Source organism: Osmerus eperlanus, chromosome 25 (genome assembly GCF_963692335.1).
Source record: "Osmerus eperlanus chromosome 25, fOsmEpe2.1, whole genome shotgun sequence".
NCBI classification, from domain to species: domain Eukaryota; kingdom Metazoa; phylum Chordata; class Actinopteri; order Osmeriformes; family Osmeridae; genus Osmerus; species Osmerus eperlanus.
The window spans coordinates 3,060,993-3,066,992 of NC_085042.1; the positions used below are offsets into that span (position 1 = coordinate 3,060,993).

The 6,000-nt window shown below is 43.5% G+C and overlaps 1 protein-coding gene across 1 annotated transcript in view; it reads right to left on the reverse strand.

The window, feature by feature from the left end:
* tesca (tescalcin a) overlaps positions 1 to 6,000 on the reverse strand; it is a 109,193-nt gene that overhangs the window by 37,194 nt on the left and 65,999 nt on the right. The gene's annotated exons all lie outside the window — the stretch shown is intronic.

Sequence of the window (6,000 nt, forward strand, 5' to 3'; positions counted from 1 at the left end):
TAGTGTGATATTAGCATGGCGTTAGCATGAGTTAGTGTGATATTAGCATGGTGTTAGCATGAGTTAGTGTGATATTAGCATGGTGTTAGCATGAGTTAATATTACATGAGCAAGGATTTGGCATGATAATAGAGTTATATTAGCATTGTGTTAGTAGCCTATGGGTTAGCGTAACATGAACATGTGTTAAGGTTAGAGTAAGGGTTAGCATTAGCCTACATTAACATGGGATGGTTTGCCTTAGCTGCACACGTTAGCTCCAAGGTGCCATTCACAGAAGGATTTTCGGTAACACTTTATAATAAGTCAACGCTTTTTGGCATTAACAAAGTGTTAACTAATAGTTAGTTAATCCTTTATAAAACATTTTGAAACATTAACAATACATTATTAAATAGTTAATAAGCTTATTATTAAACACTATGTTGATCATTAATAAACACTGTTAAAAATTATGCATTTTATTCATAATACAATTCATAAGGTGTTTGATAACTGCATTATCATACTTTATACACAGCTTGTTAATATAGTTGCAAACCAGTAGTTTAAAAGGTGTTAATGGTACATGAGCTGGTATAGAAAGCATTAGCAAATGGTGAACAAACCATTTACATTACATTTATAAAGCATGAGTAAATAACTAACAACATATTTACTTATGTCTTTAATTAATGTATGCCAAGTCGAATACAGGATGTACACTATACTTTGCAGATATCTTAACAACTATTTTATAAAGACTTACTAATGATGCAACTTCTGATTAGTAATGCAAGTTATAAAGCATTTACTAACTGTTAGTTAAGGCTTTTGCGTGACCTAATCTAAAGTGTGAACTATTTATGCCTTATTAGGCATTTATAGAAAGACTATAGGCCTATAGATGTTGTGTTTTTGTTTTTTAGAAGAAATAGCTGTTAATGTATTTACCTGGATAATAAAATAGTATTTTATTTCCATTAAGAAGCAATACAGTAGAATTGGTATAAAAGTTGGTTACCCGAAGCTGTATTTTATTTTCCAAAAATGGCTGTAATAAACTGCAAATGTTTAGCTACTCCTCGACAGGTCTGCAAACGCCTTTGAAAGCAGAGATTTGTTAAAACGTTTGTTAACCGAGATCGTAGGTCTGGAGCAAACGCCATCTTGTCAGAGCAATCAGCTGCACTTGTACTGGTGACGTCACTACATCTCCAAGGCAACATATCAACAACTCTTTTGAGAACGTCTTCAGAACGAGCGTTCTGATTGGCTAATGGGTAGTCATGCCAGCCGCGTATTAAGTCTTTATATATATCTATGCGCGTATTGACCTCATCTGCGGTCTGATACGTATTCTTATTGCCCTCCGCTGATGTCATCTTCAAAATGAGCGAGATCGAGGAGTTTTACTATCCAGATGACAATGAAGACATCAACAGCGACGAGGAAATTCTTAACTTTCTAAAAGAGCAGAAAAGTGTGAACACAGAGAGATAAACGACAAGCGCTAGGCAGATTGCTAGGTTTGGTCAGATTTCAGATTGGTTGCTAGGTGCTAACACCTGAAACACACCGTGAGAAGACGAGTAGAGCTGAACAAAACTACATGTTTTAAATGAAAAGCGCTAAAAATGCCATATAATAAACAACTTACTAACCTCAACCGTTCAGTCATGCCGGGAAATATCAAACTGAGGTTTTAACGTGTCGACCGCTGTCACTCTCGGCAGAGCTAGTTAAGTAGTTAGTAAGACACATGCCTGTCATTACTTCAATAAAATAGTAATTTTGTGTATCACATTGTGTTGTGTCTGTTTCCTTTTGAGAAACGTATGTTCAGCCTTTGAATGTGAGGTTCGAGAATGGACAAGAATACCTTAATAAATAACTTATAAATGTTTAATAAGGCAGAGATAGTTCACACTTTAGATAAAATATGTTTATAAAATAGTTATTACGATACCTTTGTGAATGTGAGGTTTGAGAATGGACAAGAATACCTTAATAAATAACACAAAAGCCTTAACTAACAGTTAGTAAATGCTTTATAACTTGCATTACTAATCACAAGTTGCATCATTAGTAAGTGTTTATAAAATAGTTGTTAAGACATCTGCTAAGTATTAGTGTACATCATGTATTCGACTTGGCATACATTAATTAAAGACATAAGTTAATATGTTGTTAGTTATTTACTCATGCTTTGTAAAGGTAATGTAAATGGTTTGTTCACCATTTGCTAATGCTTTCTATACCAGCTCATGTACCATTAACAGATTGAAACTACTGGTTTGCAACTATATTAACAAGCTGTCTATAAAGTATGGTAATGCAGTTATCAAACACCTTATGAATTGTATTATGAATCAAATCCATAATGTTTAACAGTGTTTATTAATGATTAACATAGCATTTAATAATAAGCTTATTAACTATTTAATAATGTATTGTTAATGTTTCAAAATGTTTTATAAAGGGTTAACTACCTATTAGTTAACACTTTGTAAATGCCAAAAAGCGTTGACTTATTATAAAGTGTTACCGGATTTTCTTGCATTTATTGAAACCAGGGTACTTATTGGAATGTCGAAAAGAATCTTTTCACACAGCCTCCTTCAGGAGGCAGATGGACAGTTCCATTTAAACCCTTTTTCAAACGCCCATTTCAACTAAACAAACGCACAGACACACGTAGCTCCCAGTATGGGCTGCCGTTCATCCACAGACTAAGCGTTGTTCTTCCCACAGTTCAACCTCTCGTTGTGTCACCAAGGGTCTGCGCTGACTCACCACTTATGCTTCAGCTCATTCTCTAAAAAGAAAAGGGAAAAAATCCAAACGGAAGAAGAAAATAAGGGCAAAAATAAACATCCAAACAAGCATGAAGTAAAGCTATGCTATTTTCCCAGTGCCCAGCCACAGACCGGCATTGCCCTCGGATCTTTGTGGGTTATCTAAGGCCCTGATGTCAGGACACTAGGCTAAGATTAGGAGCGCCCTGTAATGCTATGTCAAGCTCAAACATACTGTATGAGCGTGACATTTGTATGGCTGCTTTCCTTTTCCGGTGCCATTTCCACACAGGGAATTAGACGCTTGATTTGTTCTTGTTTGAGGTGTTTAGGTGTTGGCAAGGGTGAAAAATCTGGCCTAAGGAGCAGGAAACTGGGCCGTGAGTTAGCTTAGTAAGTAGTTCCTGGGTATGGGAATGCCATTTGTTGAACGTTGAGAACAAACATCCCTCTCAGGTCTGTTATGGTTTGACTCAGAGTCTTTTTCCTGGAGGCAGCAGAAGTGTAAATGCCTCCTGTTTCAAATGTCAGAAATGACGACACAAACGGTTTCACGTTTTGTGAATCGCTGAATAAAATCAATCTTAACCGATTTGTCTTCTCTTCCTCACCCCCTCGCCTCTTTCTCTCCTCCTCCTCCTTCTCTCTTTTCTCCTCCTTCTCATCCCCCTTTCCTCCTCCTCCTCCTTCTTGTCCCCCTCTCTTCCTCCTCCCCTCTCCTCCTCTTCCCCTCCCCTCTCCTCCTCTTCCCCTCCCTCTCTTCCTCCTCCCCTCCTCTCTCCTCCTCCCCTCCCCTCTCCTCCTCTTCCCCTCCCTCTCTTCCTCCTCCCCTCCTCTCTCCTCCTCCCCTCCCCTCTCCTCCTCTTCCCCTCCCTCTCTTCCTCCTCCCCTCCTCTCTCCTCCTCCCCTCCCCTCTCCTCCTCTTCCCCTCCCTCTCCTTCTCCTCCGGTTCCTCCTCCCCTCCTCTCTCCTCCTCCCTTCCCCTCTCCTCCTCTTCCCCTCCCTCTCTTCCTCCTCCCCTCCTCTGTCCTCCTCCCCTCCCCTCTCCTCCTCTTCCCCTCCCTCTCCTTCTCCTCCGGTTCCTCCTCCCCTCCTGGTCCGCAGGGTCTGCAGGAGTATGAGGAGTGGAAGTGGTACAACACCCCGACCCTGGTGGAAGTCCTGGAAGAGTTCCCCTCCATCCAGATGGCCTCGACCCTGTTGCTGACCCAGCTTCCCCTTCTCCAGCCTCGCTACTACTCCATCAGCTCCTCCCCGGACGCCCACCCAGGGGAGATCCACCTGACTGTGGCCGTGGTTTCCTACAGAGCCAGAGGTGAGGTCAGGAGGGTGTGAGGGGCTGGGCCAAGTATTTGTCAGGGTGAAAGGGGGTAGTAGGGGGTCACTGCAGGTGGGTAGTGGGTTAGGGCGTGCTCAAAGGCTGTTACGTGGTGTTTGGGGGTGTTAAGGGTTCACTGATGAAGATGAAAGCCTTTATGGTCATTGCACATTGGATGTGTAATGAATTTGAGGTGTAGCTCCTAAAAGAAAAGATAAATACAATGATACAGTGTATAAAAATACGGACGTACAATATCAGAAGACAGGGGAAAGAACGGGCACATATTAAAAAATATGTGAGATGTTAAAAATAAAAATAAATATACACACTATATGAATGTGTATACACACACAAATACACACTTTGGGGATTTAGGAGGTTCAGGGAGGGTTCAGGGGGGTTCATGGGCCAGTAGTTAGAGGGATCAGAGATCAATTCCACCTGATCTAAGTTGAGGACTGAGGTCGCCAGGCAGAATGTAGAGATACTGTCAACAGTCAGGACCGCTCTGGTGACCTTCCCTACTCTCTGCAGGAGTTCTCATTATTGACTTCCTTACTGTTGTTTACTTCCTGGAATTTATGACTTCTTCCTGTCGTCCACTTCCTGGTTTTATGCGGCATCAGCTGCCTGATGTGCAGACATGAGAAAGGAGTCAGGTTAGTCAGGAGCATGATGACATAGCTGCTGTTCTACTTTCTTATTACCGTCCCTGCGTGGCCTTTGCAGCTGCTTTCTGGCCTTTCCCAAGTAATGCTAAATCTAATTAGTCAACCTTTATGGGTCTGGCCGACTGCAGTTGAAAGCAGAAGTCAGTTGAAAGTTATCTCGCAAAGCCAGTTCTCAGTGCAGTGTGCCCACCTGTGGAGAAGGTATTACTGCTGTCAGGTGAAGTGGTTCAACCGTCAAACTGTGGTCTTACACTAACGACAAATCATGTTATCGATGCTGGATGAACTGGGACTGTACCTTGCATCAGCGTGCGCTTCTTTGTTCTGCGAATCGATTTGTTGTACTGCTTCCTGTTTGTGTGTCGGTTATGGTGACGAATGGCGGGGACGGTGCTTCCATTTCCAGCACTTACTTTCAGCAGAGGCCAACACCCTTGGCATCCAGGAAATGACGTACGACGGCCACCCCACAGTGTTGGTTCACATAGCTAAAGAGAGAGGGGGAGAGAGAAAGAGAGAGAGGGAGTGGAGGAGAGGGAGGGAAGGAAGGAGAGAGAGCGGGAGGGAGGGGAGGAGGTAGGTAGGGAGGGAGTGAGATGGAGGGAGGGAGGGAGAGAGAGAGAGAGAGAGAGAGAGAGAGAGAGAGAGAGAGAGAGAGAGAGAGAGAGAGAGAGAGAGAGAGAGAGAAAGAAAGAGAGGGAGGGAGGGGAGGGAGGGAGGGAGGGAGGGGAGGAGAGGGAGGGAAGGAGAAAGAGGGAGGGGAGGGGAGGGGAGGGGAGGGGAGGGAGGAGACAGGTACAGTGGATGAGTTGTGTATTGGTCTGTTTCAGATGGATCAGGACCAGTTCACCACGGTGTGTGCTCTTCGTGGCTCAGCCGGATACAGAAAGAGGAGGTGGTCCCCTGTTTCGTCCGAGGGTACAATCTTTACTTTTTCTTTAACACCATAATTGTTTCCGTATCATCGATACCTGTCAAATTCATGAGGTGGTAGTCTCGTGCGCGGCCGTTTCTGCTCGGCCAAGACGAAAAACACGGCTCCTGTTTCACAGTGAGCGAAGCCCTTCTCAAGTTTCTTTCCAGACGACAACAATAATAACCGCGGCGTTTCCATGGTTACAGAGCGCCAACTTTCCGTCTGCCAAAGGACCACAGAGCTCCGTGTATTCTGGTGGGGCCAGGCACCGGCATCGCTCCCTTCAGAAGCTTCTGGCAGCAGAGACTATTCGAC